Source organism: Lygodium microphyllum, chromosome 26, assembly GCF_053477565.2.
Source record: "Lygodium microphyllum isolate KBCC chromosome 26, Lygodium_microphyllum_v1.1.10, whole genome shotgun sequence".
Classification (NCBI taxonomy): domain Eukaryota; kingdom Viridiplantae; phylum Streptophyta; class Polypodiopsida; order Schizaeales; family Lygodiaceae; genus Lygodium; species Lygodium microphyllum.
Window position 1 is genome coordinate 129,200,926 of NC_141160.1, and position 14,618 is coordinate 129,215,543.

Consider the following 14,618-nt stretch of genomic DNA (forward strand, 5'->3'; position numbering starts at 1 on the left):
TCCCAATGGTTCCTTCCTTTTCTTACCATCATGAAGAAATCTCAAACCAAAAGTAAATGCTTACATCCCTTGCCTTTTAACCGGTGATATAAGAATAAAGTGGATCTCCATCATATGTCCATCACAATGACGTTGCACAAAGAATATCACTATTCCTACGGATTGTAAAGAGTTTTAGAATGGAGCACCATTACTAGCCCACAACTATTTCCAATGAACCCCTCCCAACTCTGTAAACATTGATAGACTTCTCTCGCAACCTGCTGGATAACTTTTTGCTATCGCTTTCGGGCCTTTTCTTAGTCAAGTTCCAGGTAGAGTTTATTACTTTCTGCATTTCTCCTATCAGTGCACAACCGTGTCCACATTGAGACCCACATCAAAGAGATTTCTCATTCAAAAGTTAATGGTATTCAATATACAACCAACCATCTTGAAAGTATAGACTTAACTAGAAATAATGAGTGGGAAAAATAGCATCACTAATATTATGAGTAATATTACTAAAAATATATAAAATAGCTCTAGGATAGGTATCAGGTTCCATCAAGATTTCAACCTACATCTGATTCGGGGGGTTTACTATACATATATCTTCTATATCATGTGCGTTCCAGGGCTATTTATAAATACCCTCCTCTTATTAGCTTTTTTCTAGCTTGAAAACTTGTACTTTTTTACCACATTCTTGGCATAATTGTCTTATCTATGAAATTTTCCCAAACAAAACACAACCCTTTTCTATTCAATCTGTAAATAAGACACAACCCCTTTCTATTCAACCCGTAAATAATCCCTTTATATGACACCCTTTTGTATATAAAAACTTTATAAAAGTAGTATTTAAATTTTTCCTTATTTTGAATCCACATGACACACATATATTCAAGAGCGCCTCCCTCAAGATATATATATGGTTGGGGAAAGATTTATATGGAATCTAGAATATGTATGCCACCCAAACCCTTAGTAAGTCTATAAGCACACTTGGATACATGTTTAGGCTGTAAGGTTCAAATGAACCATGCTTACCATTGTCATAGGATTGGCCAACCAATAAGTTTGCTTTCTTAAGGGTTGTGTTACTAGCAGCTATAACTAAAAGATAAATGGATCATATGTCTTTATGTTTTGTTTGCTACTCTCTCCCTTCTCTTCTTATCAATGCATTAGGAGACATTAACCACATATTCAAGAATTTGGAAATTTTTATAAAGCTTGAGAATTCCTAATGTGATTAATATTTGGACACATGGTTAAATATTATCCCCTTACTTGAAGGTGAATTTTTCTCTAGATACTATATAAGCAATCCCCCCAAGTCCCACTCTCAAATATGGGGTTAAGATTTAGCCACTTAGTCAAATCTTTACTCCTTATTAGAAAGTGAAACTTGGGAGATTTCCAATTTCTCTAGTATGGTATTCATTCAAGAAATATAATTTTAAAATCTACCTTTGCAAACTCAACATACAAAATGCCACACATGATTATGTGTGCAAGGGATGCTCACTATCCTAAGGTTTTGATAAAGACCAAAAAAGATATGTATTTAAAAACAACTAGAGATCTTGAGCAACAAGTATGTTGCATAGCTTACATGGGTTTGATCACACATTATTCACCTTACATTTACCCAAGTTAAAACTTCACAATGCAAAAACACTCTCAGTTGTGCATACACTCACTCTAGTTGATTAGTTGGCATAGTTGCTAACTTGTTAGCCAACTAACCTAATTATATCTCCAAATTCAAAATTCAAATGTCAAGCCATGCCACTCTTATTCCATGTTGTATTCCCATGAATTATACATATGATCCAATGACAGAGTTCTTATTTAAGATATCCTATAATCACTTCAAGAATATATACTCATTTGGATCTCTCTCTCTCTCATCAGTTGGTGGTTTTATTAACCCATTGACCCATGTTCAATTCTCCACTTTTATATTCCTACACTAAATAACAATGCAAATGTGAGAATCAAACTCAAGACCATCTAGTCAACATTCACTCAATTTAATCAACTAAGTTATGCCCGTTTGGTCTCTCTCTCTCTCTCCCCTTTCTCCTCCATTTCAAAGCCCCTATTTATGTCTCATATGAGACTGATACTAGCTCCTTTTCATAAGTATATCATGTACAATGAAATTTCAAATTACATGTCCTTTTATATGTCTAAGTCTTTGTATACTTACTATAATATCAATTTATACCACTCTGCATAACAAATTACTAAATTGTATCAATGTATGTATCTTTGGGGGGAGGGAGGGAACAAGGGAAGGGGTCACCTCAAAGAATATAAGTATACCACATGTTATCAATAGAAGGGTTTTTTATTTAGTAAAATTTATTAGATTATATTTACAAAAAGATTTTTTAATGACAATTTGAAAAAAATTTGTAAGTTAAGGAAAATGGATCAATTTATTACCTTTCAACATGTAAGGAAATGGCTTTTTCTAATATTATTTGAACACACATGATATAGAGGGCTTACATATAGTGACCCTCCTCCCCAAGGTCTATATATTAATTAATAAATTTCTTTTAGATTGCTTTAAAATTATACTTATGCATGAAAGGTGAGTAGAAGGTGGAAGCAGAGCAAAAACAAGAAGAGTATAAGAGATGTGGAGGTTCAAGCAAGAAGCGAGAGAATGCTATCTGGAAACTCCAACTGTCACAATGGACCTATCTTCCCTTATTCTATTTTTCACTACTAAAAGAATGAACAATAAATTTATAGTGATGGGCACCCACCACATGTAGTAGTGTACAAGTTTCAAGCAAATGTAAGCGGCTAGGCACATGTGGCCTTTAATCGCCAATAATATATAATATTTACTTTAATATCCACTCAAATAATAGCTAAATATTATTTAAAAATTAAATAAAAGCTAAAATTATCTCTACTTAAATAATAACTATGCCTAATAAATATTTAAGGTATTTATTAAAACTTAAATACACTTGGCAATACTTCAAAGATTATAACTATAGAAAAGTAAAACCAAGAAAAAATTTAAGGTTTTGGAGTCAAATAATTCTCTGAACCCCATCTTTGGCCCTCTCTCTCTCTCTCTCTCTCTCTCTCTCTCTCTCGGATGGAGTTGCTTGTGCTTGTCATAAAGGCTTTAGAAAGTCAACTTGCACTCGTGTATGCTAGGGTTCCACAACAATTTGAATAAATGGTATAACATCAGACTTCATTCCACTAGAAAATAAACAAACATATTGTTTTGTTATCCTTATTTGGGTAAAAGTGCCAACCATGGAAATAATTAAGTTGTGTTAGTCTCTCTTCATCATTCAAGACCATGAGCAAAGGGTAGTTGTGCAAAATAATTTATCATCACTGTTGCAACAAGTGCACAAGAACATTAGAAAATCTAGACATTAGCAAAACATTAGGTAGCAATTGTCATCATGCACTTAAGGGTAAACTTCCATTGGTGTCGTAAATGGTTTGACAAACCCACCTAAGCAATCACCAATTATATCTTAAAAGCCATTCGCTAAATGACCTCAAGAATATTTTCTCGGATCACCTACCTTGAAGAATGATATTGTGGTCATTAAGGTAAAGATGCCAACAAAGTGATGGCACTCCCCAAAAGTTAAACATAACCCACCCCAATTCAATGATAATTTTGCACATTAAGATACCTCATTTTCAACCATTTGAAGTCGTGGTATAAATTCACATACATTAAAATATGGAACTAATATGTGCCAAATGATTGAGCCAAGTCGATTTGTTTATACTAACTAGAATGATTGGCATTGGTAGCCACAGGCTTGCTAACTAACTGTCCTCACTCGGTTGGTGTCGTTGGGAAGCTCAAAACAATACATCATTTGGATGGCACTCTATTGACCCCTCATTGGGAGACTCTTTTGTAGGTTGCCTATGTATAACTAGGCCTCCTTGATAACAGTATCAAGACACCTCGAGGTTTTCTAGTACATTTTCATTTGAGCATGATATGATATATATACTTGATAACTAGGCCTACTTGATAACAATATCAAGACACCTCGAGGTTTTCTAGTACATTTTCATTTGAGAATGATATGATATATATACTTTTAATTGTAAGACAGACACTATATGATAATATACTTAGAGTTGGGTTGAATGCCACTCGATTGGCCCTTTTAACCTAGTGCACCTTCTTTGTTTGTGCGTTAGGCCTTTAGGCACGAAAGGCGTGGTGACAGTCTACTGGATTACCCCCACTCAAGGGAAAGGAAGAACATAGTCACATTCCCTGATTGAGAAAGCTTCGCGTCCGAACCGAAGAAGGGAGATATATCGTCGCGTCGCTCACGTGCCGCGGCATTTATTAAAACAAGTAATATACGAGGGGCCGCACGTGCCGGCGCATGCAATGATCTCGTTTGTATTTGCAGGCGATCCCGCTGGGGGAAGCATGTTTCGCTGCCTCACATGGATCTCGATATCCCCACAAAGCACTGCATTACGATTATAATATTGGTTACCCTAATCCTTATAATTATCATCATCATAAATATAATTCGAGCGACAAGAAAGAAAGAACAAACAGATCAACCAGCAGCGACAATATCCTTTCCTACGTCTTTTGACCTTTCTCCGACTAGTTCTACACACACACATGTCACACACTCTCTCTCTCTCTCTCTCTCTCTCTCTCCCCGTCTGTGTACTTTAGATCTTCCAGTCATGCGTGTTTGATACCCTATTATATTCGTCACATCATCCCACCTTCCCGCCTGAAAAGAGCCACCACCCTCTCGCTAATGCGACCCTTAATCATATGATTAACAAGAAGAGCTGGTTAATGATCAAGCACAGTCCGATATCGTTACCCCCGCCCACGGCCCAACATCATATCCAATGTTAACCCTTAATCGTAGGATTAAGAAGAGCTGGTTAATGATCAAGCACACGATATCGTTACCGCCCAGTACGGCCCAACATCGTATCCGATATAAACCCTTAATTGTATGTCTAAGAAGAGCTGGTTAATGATCAAGCACACGATATCGTTACCGCCCAGTACGGCCCAACACCATATCCAATATAAACCCTTAATCATATGATTAAGAAGAGCTGGTCAATGATCAAGCACACGATTATCGTTACCGCCCAGTACGGCCCAACATCGTATCCAATATAAACCCTTAATCATATACGGCCCAACATCGTATCCAATATAAACCCTTAATTATATACGGCCCAACATCGTATCCAATATAAACCCTTAATCATATGTTTAAGAAGAGCTGGTTAATGATCAAGCACACGATATCGTTACCGCCCAGTCCGGCCCAACATCATATCCAATATAAACCCTTAATCATATGATCAAGAAGAGCTGGTCAATGATCAAGCACACGATTATCGTTACCGCCCAGTACGGCCCAACATCATATCCAATATAAACGCTTTGAATATAAACCCTTAATCATATGATTAAGAAGAGCTGATTAATGATCAAGCACACGATATAATCGTTACCGCCCAGTACGCCCAACATCATATCCAATATAAACTCTTAATCATATGATTAAGAAGAGCTGGTTAATGATCAAGCACACGATATCGTTACCGCCCATGGCCCAACATCATATTCAATATAGACCTTCAGTCTCCCAAGCAGGATAGTCCTGGGCCGCCCTACTGCCTCGACGAGTTTTGCTTTAAGTTAGGGTGGCCCTTTAGCTGCTGAAAATGCTATATAATCCTCTTTAAGCACGCAAATATTTCGATATCTTAGTGTAATAGTAACTGCGTATTATCCTAAAACAGGCTTAATCACTCATTAAAATTACTTTAATGCCAATGGGCCAAGGCGGTCATGGCGCAGTGGTGCGGTGTGGGTTGAGTTTGGGCCGTGTGTGAGTTCAAGCCTTGTGTCCTGCTTCCTAGAGGCATATTATCAAATCTATTCACGTCCAAATTTTCTTTAATTATGTCAATAATCATGCTGTCATTGCCAAATTATGACCTTATCATGTGACATTTCACACATTTAAACTAAAGACGTGTGCAAATGTGAGCTATTATAGCCTCAAGTTAGCTTATTTATTTTATCATTACTAGCCTAGAACAATCACTATTACCATGCTTTGACACAACTACATATCAAATGTGTTTCCATTGCCTTGATGATTCCCAACCACTTCTAGCACTCATCCGGAACCCATAGAGACTTGCTTTGCATGTATGATAACATTTATGATATAAAAAATATACTTTTAAGATAGTGTTCAAGCCTCTGCCATTTTTTAAAAATCCTTTACAACGTAGAGACTGCTAGAAAAAAATCAGTTTTCAAAGTACAAAAGTCCTTACTCATTTCCAATTTGTTCGGACCATCCTCCCACCCATGGTCTAGAGAAATTGCAAACTTAGTATCAATTGTGAGATTCTAGGTGTCATGGAGACTTGCAAGTTTGTAGATTTGTTCCCATCGGAGTTGCAAACCTGGCCCTAGTGGGAACATGCTGATCATTGCACGATGTACAAAAGCCCCTTCTTGCTTTTAATAAAACTTGCTCAATAATGTTGCATTCTTGTGAAAATGTGAAATTTATATCATCTTAGAGTATTAGGCTACTAGTCTCTTTAGTATTTTGCTAGCACCTCTAGAGTTACTAGATCTTCTAGTAACCTTAACTAATTAAAGACTCTAAGACATCTAGGCACAGCATCATCTAAGTAATCTAGATTTACTATCATGTCTCTAGTATATATCACATCTCTTTACATATGTGTATCCTAGAAGATGGATGCCCACCAATATCCAACTATTAAGGCTTTTTGTGTAGTCAATCGTCTAGCAAAGTGTCTTTTGTAAGTGGAGTCATGATACTCTTCCAAGATGAATGGAACTTCATTAGGCATAATCCATCGACAAAAAACATCATCTATCCCTTGGCGATATAGAGTTTCTACAATGGAGGCAAACTTTAAGGCTTGCTATTTAATTTTTCTTTTCTCAATCTTAGACAAAGAGGCCTCAGTCTCTCCTATGGATAGATAATGCGTTATTACACATACTTGGATGGAATGGTGGCCTTATTTATTGTAAACAAATCCTCAAGGTTGATAACTTCAACTAATACGCATTTCATCTCCTTGAAGTCTACAAGACATTCTACAATGCCTTGCAATCTTGGCAGCTTACTCTTAATCTTGTCATTGAATTCTTGCAAATCACTTTGCTCGGCGATTGGGTGGCTACAACTTATTCATCAATAATAACCTTAGTTATTCTACCTTTGTATAAAATATTATTGACAATGCCTAGAAACATCCCAAAATTTGCAAAAAAAAAATCACAAAATTGTATACAATTGGTACATTATTACCAAATTTTTATCTTAATTCTATGCAGATGTGGTCATAGTTATTATCTTTGGAAGACGGTCCAGTAGTCTAGCAAGAGGAAAATGAAGGATATTACATTGAGCATAGTGCTCTAAGATATGTAGTAGAGAAAAAGGGGTTATTGCTAATTTTCATAGATGTGATAAGTTGCAAGGCAGGTTAGAGGTGGAGAGAGAGGTCACATGCTTTGCTAGGGATAGTAAGGTTAAGAAATTCAAAGGCCTTAGCTCAGATAGCTAAGGGTGTAGCTAATTTTGCAAGATGCTAGTTCCAAAGCAGCACAAGGGTAGAGGAAAGTAAGGTTCTTGCTTATAAAAGCTGGTACAAGTATCTAAGGAATGTTCTCAAGACGATATAAGAAGTCTAGTGAAAAAGAACTCTCAGTGCAAGTTCTATCCATCAAGCAGAATTAAGGAAATTACAACAGTTATCATGAGTAAAGGTATATTTGTTGTAAACATGATGTTGAGGAGATATATTTTGTACATGGATAGGTGACATGCCTCTATTTTGGACATTAAAAAGTGACATCTGTACTTGTATAAAAGACCTACATCCTACCAATTGTAAGTAAAAAGTATTTTGATATTTGGCGTTCCATGGGGCAAGCTAACTCAAGGAAGAGTTTGACCTTAAATGATTAAGGGGGAAAAGAATAAAATGGAGGGGATTTTGAAAAGGAAAAAAAAAAGATGAAAAAACAAATAGAACTGTGATTTAAGGGGGCACCACCATCATAGGCCATTATGGTCTCGCAGGGTGTAATGGATGGGGCAATCTATTCCGTTGATTTGCCTCTTAATATGGTTCCTTCCTTCCTGACGATTTGCCTTTCTTGGTTGGCACGTATCCGAGAAGAGGAATATAGAGAGACAAATCGGAAACAAGGAGTTGGGCTTCGTCACCCTTATTCGGATTATATGGATCGCATGGACCGAAAAATGCAATTCGAACTGGTTCAAGGAACTCAAACGGCCATCTGGCCAATCAGTATCAACAAATTGAAGGCTGAAGCCCTATTGTTGCATTTTTCTTTTCCTCATATGGCGCTCTTAGCCAAAGCAAAATAATAGGTCATATAAGACGGGGTAGATCTCGGCTTCTTCATCCATGAACGATCATTGCCTATATCACATATGAGAGAGAGCCCTATATCACATATATGAGAGAGAGAGAGAGAGAGAGAGAGAGAGAGAGAGAGAGAGAGAGAGAGAGAGAGAGAGGGCACCATCTTTGGCCATTTGATGGGTGTAATTGGAGTAGAAGGAAGTCCAAGAAAGCAAAAAGAAGACAATTCAACTAATTAATCTCCAAAATAATACCAATCACTATTCTTCTCTTCCATCTCCATGTCCTTCCTCTAATCATCAATATATGGAGCTTCAATGTACTTGGGTAAGCTGAGATTGTAGGCTTGTAGAAGAATTTTCTAGCTTCCAATCGTTCTATTTTGTGCGCAAATGCAAATCAAGTGGAGAGATGAGCCAGATCATCTTCAATTATTTTTCTTCTTCTTCATGAAGTCGTTGCATGTTCAAAAAGCATAACCATTTATATTAAGCTTTTACTTAAAGCTTAATGTATTAAGCTCATAAGGGACATTCACATTGCCATAAGTCAATTAGCAAGTGAGGAGTTTCGAAGAAGTGAAAAGTGAAGAGCTTGTGCCCGCGAGGACTCAATGGACTACATTTCCTGGCTAGACCGCGGGACGCGCACCTCCTCCAACAAAGTCGAAATTTCGACTTGTGCGTTACCACGTAAGCGCCCCATTTCCATTAATTAACAAAAATAAGTAGTGTGATGTTACAATTCTCTTAGTTTAGAGTTTTTATATAATGTCTTTAAGCCTATTTTTCCACTATAAATGGTTGTTAGTATTTATTAATTGATTGATTTTATTTAAAAAATAAAAATGACTAAAAATACTTTAAAATGACTCTAAAATTATATATATATTTTTTTTATAAAATTTGTGGGTGACTATTTCTTTGATATAATATTTTTCTTATGAAGTTTATACTACTTAAACTCTGTTGAATTTTTTGTAAAAGAATTTTTAAGAAATATTTAATATGCTTTAAAATTCAAAAATTAATTATTTTGAGTGAAAAGTAAAGTCTTTATTATTAGAATATTATGTTTTATATCAATAAAAATGATGATATCTCACAAGGAAGCTCAAAGTACAATTTTTGATGTTTTAGTGAACATTTTTTAAGTTTAGAGAAAGAAAAAAAATTAATGTTATTTTTAAAGAAAATATTCATATAAAATATAGTGTTTTTAATTTTATGTAAACTAAGAGTTTACACATTTTGTTGATTTATGTGATATGAGTATGAGGGGAGAGTAAGGGTATTCTCGATTGTTGTTAGGGTTGGTAAATTTTTTATGCTTTATTAAACAATAATTAATAGGGAATAACTACATTCATAAAAATTCTTAAACAACATCGAAATTTATAGTTGGTTAACTTGATGGCATGAGGAAAAGCCTTAGCATCTATACTAGAGTTTTATATGTTATTTATATGAGCATTTCTTGGATGCTCGAGAAAGTAAAGATTGGAGGGCCATTAGAGTAATTTATTAATTAAGGGGAGACATTGGGTTTAAGATGAACTGTGTGTATACGTAAGAGTGTTAAAGGAACCTATCTTTATCTTGCTTGATGTTTAGTTTAAAAAGAGGAGAAAAGGATGCTATTATCGAAAAAATTAATTATTTATTTAAACATAAAATAGCAACTATATATTTCATAATATTGGAGAGGGGCTACATGTTGAAAGCGGGATTAAGATTTATAGGTTTTAAGGAACATAAGATTATTTTTTTCTGAATATTTTCATTTTAATCACAAATAAAACGAATTAATTAATAAAAAGGTGGAGAAATACGTAACAGTAATTTGAATTGAAAACAATTATAGATAAAAAATATCTATATTTAGAAAAAACATCTTTAAAGTTCAACAAATTACAATTCCTGGATAAATCGGCACAAGTATGGTAGGAGAAAATTATGAGGAGCTGCCTCTAAAAGATGGGGGCAAACCATAGCTGTCCTAGGCTTAGCATTTTAGTGCCCAATCTAGAGACCTACCTGTAAAGTGATTATTGAAAAGAGAAACAAAATAATTGAGTAGATTTTCTAAGTTCTTAGGCATTGAATTATATTAGTTTGACTATTATAGCAAAATAGTATCATAAACACTTGGAAAGTTAGACAGGGATATTGAAATTAGTGACACTTATCACCTATCTAGTGCAACAACTCTTAGGAGTTGGCTTGGCAATCTGATTGAAAGTGGCTTGGTCTTTGGCCGGTCATTTTTGGGTGTGTTTTTTGGGAATCAAGTGCACTCGGACAGGTAGTGAGTCTCCCTAAGGTATTTGAATCCTAGGGCACATTGGCGGGAAGTTAATGAGTGATTATGACATCTCTTTCTTAAGAGATTGTTTTTCGAATTTGCCCCAGGATTGCCAAATGCACGTGTTAGATTGGGCAAGAGACATAGAATTAGTAGAGGGTGGCAAATATTTTGGTCCACAGTTAATGAAAGATGTTAAACAATTATCCTCTTGGAGTTGGGGATATAATGAATGTGCACAAACCATTGTTTTCTTAGTGACACATTTTGGGCTGATAAATGAAATTGAAATAAATATGATTAGTGTTTATACCACTATGATTGGTATTATCACACAGCTTATCCGACGGTTAGAAGGACTGAATGGAATGACGTATTGCCTTGGATTCGTGTATCCAGAGGCTTTAAATTTTCTTTTGACACACAAGACATGAGAGAGGTCATTGAAATTTTAGGTCTAATTCCTAAGCAAAAGGAGAAACTACCATATGGAGAAGAAGATCCAGAATTGCTAACTATTCTCAAATTATTGAGAGCATACACAACCACAATAACCCTGACTTTGTAGCTTTAGGAAAAAACATATAAGTCATAATAAGAAATTTACAGAGAATGATGTTAGTGGATACTAAATTAGTGATGGATGAGCTCTAAGGAGAGACGGAGACAAAAAATTAAAGCTCGAGACCAACATGCAAGGGAACGAGCCGTTCCACAAGAGGCTTGGCTGTTAGAGAGGTTAGAAAAGGCGAATGCTTTGCTGAATTTGAGAATAGACGTTGCATCAAGCTCAAACATGGTGTTGCTTAGTCCTAACATACCGTTTGATAGAACCCCATCACAAGCAAGTGAAGAAGATTCATATCAATGGAACAGGGCAGTATCAAGTACTAGTAATTCTGCTAGAGAGAGTAAACAAAGTAGTGAAAGTATAAAAAGTGAAGCTAATGCTATAGTAGGAAGTAATGAACCAACCATTGATTGGGACTTAGAGTCAGATTTTGGATTTTGCCCCAGGGGGTCCACCTTATAGGCCCGTAGGTGTAGCACGTGCACTCAACAGGAGGGGGTTTAATATCAGTTTCACCTACAGATTTAAAATGAAAGAAGGGGGTTAAATATTGTATACTGAGAAATTAAAATAAGGGGTATTTTTATCCATAAATCTTCAGAACTAGGTTGTTAGTACACACACACACACACACACACACACACACACACACACTACAAGGTATTATGGATATACCGACACGGCCTATCGACGCAAAAATCGGTATATGCCTCGGTATAAGTCTTTCTATACGTCTCGGTATGTGCGTCGGTATACAAAAATACTGAGGCGTATACCGAGACTTATACAGAGGCGTATACCAAGGCCAAAAAAAAGTCCTAACCTTAATATTTTCCTTTTCTCTCCAGTGATGGGTTTCTACCAGTGTTCGAAATAAACTTATGTGCAAGAGCTTACAAAACCTATAAAAGCAAGAACTAGGATGTTTTTTTACTAAATTTCAAAGGCATTTTTTAAAAAATACACCAAACTCTCCCAACATCATATAACAAAAAGTACTATAAAATCAAGTCAAAAACAAACACGGCATCTTCATCATTATTGTAGTTAGAAAATTCATTTTATAAACCATACACAAATCCCTTTTTATAGAAAACCCCAGCCTGTGGTGTTACTCCAGGTCTTTGATTGCCTTTTTTTCTGTTTCATAAGAGGATTGATTTGGAATTTTGGACTGGAAACCATTTTGAGAGCTACCTGGATTTGGCGATTTTTGGTCACAAGGTGTTGATAATGGGCCTTTAGAAAGAGAGTCTATACTTAATGTCTTGTGACTTCAGCAACCACACCATCCACACCTTCGACAACCCCCTCACCAACACTCCCTCACTCAACTCCACGCATGTGGGGAGGGTGCAGCCTTTAGGGCTGGTATGCAAGGCCTAAAATTGACGGCTGTTTTTCCTATCAAGGGCCATTTTGCCTGTCAAAAAAAGCAATGGAAAAATTTCTCTGTCAAATAACAACTCATGTTTAAAAGTTTTCCTGTCACTTTGACAAGTGTTGAAAAACCTTGCATGTCAATTGACATGCTCAAATGTATCAATCTCCTGTCATTTTTTTGTGTTATTAGTAGTAGTAAAGATAACTAGTCTAAGGAGTGGAGAGCGGGGGGAATGTTATGAGTCACGACTCATTATCAAAGGATTGTCCGGTGCCCAATGTCCATTGCCCATTGTCCACTGGCCCCAGCTTTAGCCCAAAATGAAGATTTTTTTTCCTCCCGTGAGAAACCATCAACAACTAATAAATGTAGTGCCAGTAGGTACCTCCCTCCCTCTCTCTCTCTCTCTCTCTCTCTCTCTCTCTCTCTCTCTCTCTCTCTCTCTCTCTCTCTCTCTCTCTCTCTCTCTCTCTCTCTCTCTCTCTCTCTCTCTCTCTCTCTCGGTATCTATCGACCACCATACCCAATGGGAACGTCTCCCACGACAAGAAGCCTCTCTTTCTTCAGAAAAGAAAGAAAAGAAACACGACAGACCAATTGCGCTCCCCACCCCCTCTCCTCTCCTCTCGTTAAAATTGCCCTCCTTTTATTTACATTTAAAATTTATTTTAATATTTACATTTAAAGTTTTTTTAAACCAAAGGGGGCTTGGTCGAGTGGTTAAAGTGAATGGGTGGGTGAGTAAAGGACTTAGGTTCAACCCCTGGAGGTATCGTCTGTCCTCTGTTGGGGAGGGTATTGCCAAAAAAAAAAAGTGAATGGGTGGGTGAGTTCAACCCCCGGAGGTATCGTCTGCCCTCTGTTGGGGAGGGTATTGCAAAAAAAAAAAAAATTGCCCTCCTTTCCCTCCTCACGAACACCAGAAGCAGAGACAGTTTATTGCCTCTAATTCGCATGCTACCCTCTTCATCCATTCTTGGCCCGCCTCGTCTTCCATTGTTCCACTTCGGCGCCTCTTACACCACCGCTCCGCCATTACGAGTCTCGCTCTCTCCCCTTCTGGAACCAGCGTCGCCTTTTGCTCTCTTGATCACTCTGTTAAGCTCTTCTCGTACCCAGGTAAGCTTTTTTTCTCTGATTGAAGTTCTCTTTTGGGCTCAGTGTCTCTTTCTACATGGAAACGATCCAGTGAATCAAGTGGACGTTCAGCAGCGCTACGCTCCTTTGCAATGCAGGAAATGTGCTCGCCTGAGTGCATCCTTTTCTCTGTTTTTCTCTCTGATTACTTGATGCTCTCGGTTATTTGTGATGAAAACTTGGATTTTTCTGTTACTGCTTGTCTTAACCAAGTTGGTGCCCTCGTTTATAACAAGTAGGGGGTCTTTTGGAAAAAGCTAGGGCACCATTTATCCTTTAGTAATGTCTCTCACCTTCATGCATAGTTTGGGTTTATGAATCTTTGGGTTCCCCTCATGGGAGACTACACTACAGCTTCCTAAACTTTTTGGATCGTTGAATTTTTATAGTTTGTGAGATGGCTCGTCTAATATTAGAAGGCCTAGCTCCATCAAGTACTATCTTCTTCTACTAACATGTCCAATGCCAGTTTCTGCAAAGCAGTGCCTGGCTACGTTATTGAGTAGGTGCTCATCTAGGTTTCTCCTGTTATGCACCTAACTATGTTCATATCGAGACATCTTGTGGTGCATTTCCTAAGCTTCAACGTGTTGGAATAAAGCCATAGGTTGTTCATTATTTAGCTATGAGTGTTGGCCTCAACTTTAGCAAAGGAGGTTGTGAGAGACTATTTGTCCCTCTCTGTGAGAATAGGCGATTGGAAGAAAGTCTTAGTAGCAATCACCAACTATACACACCCAATAAAATGCCACAAAACTGTTTGCTGAT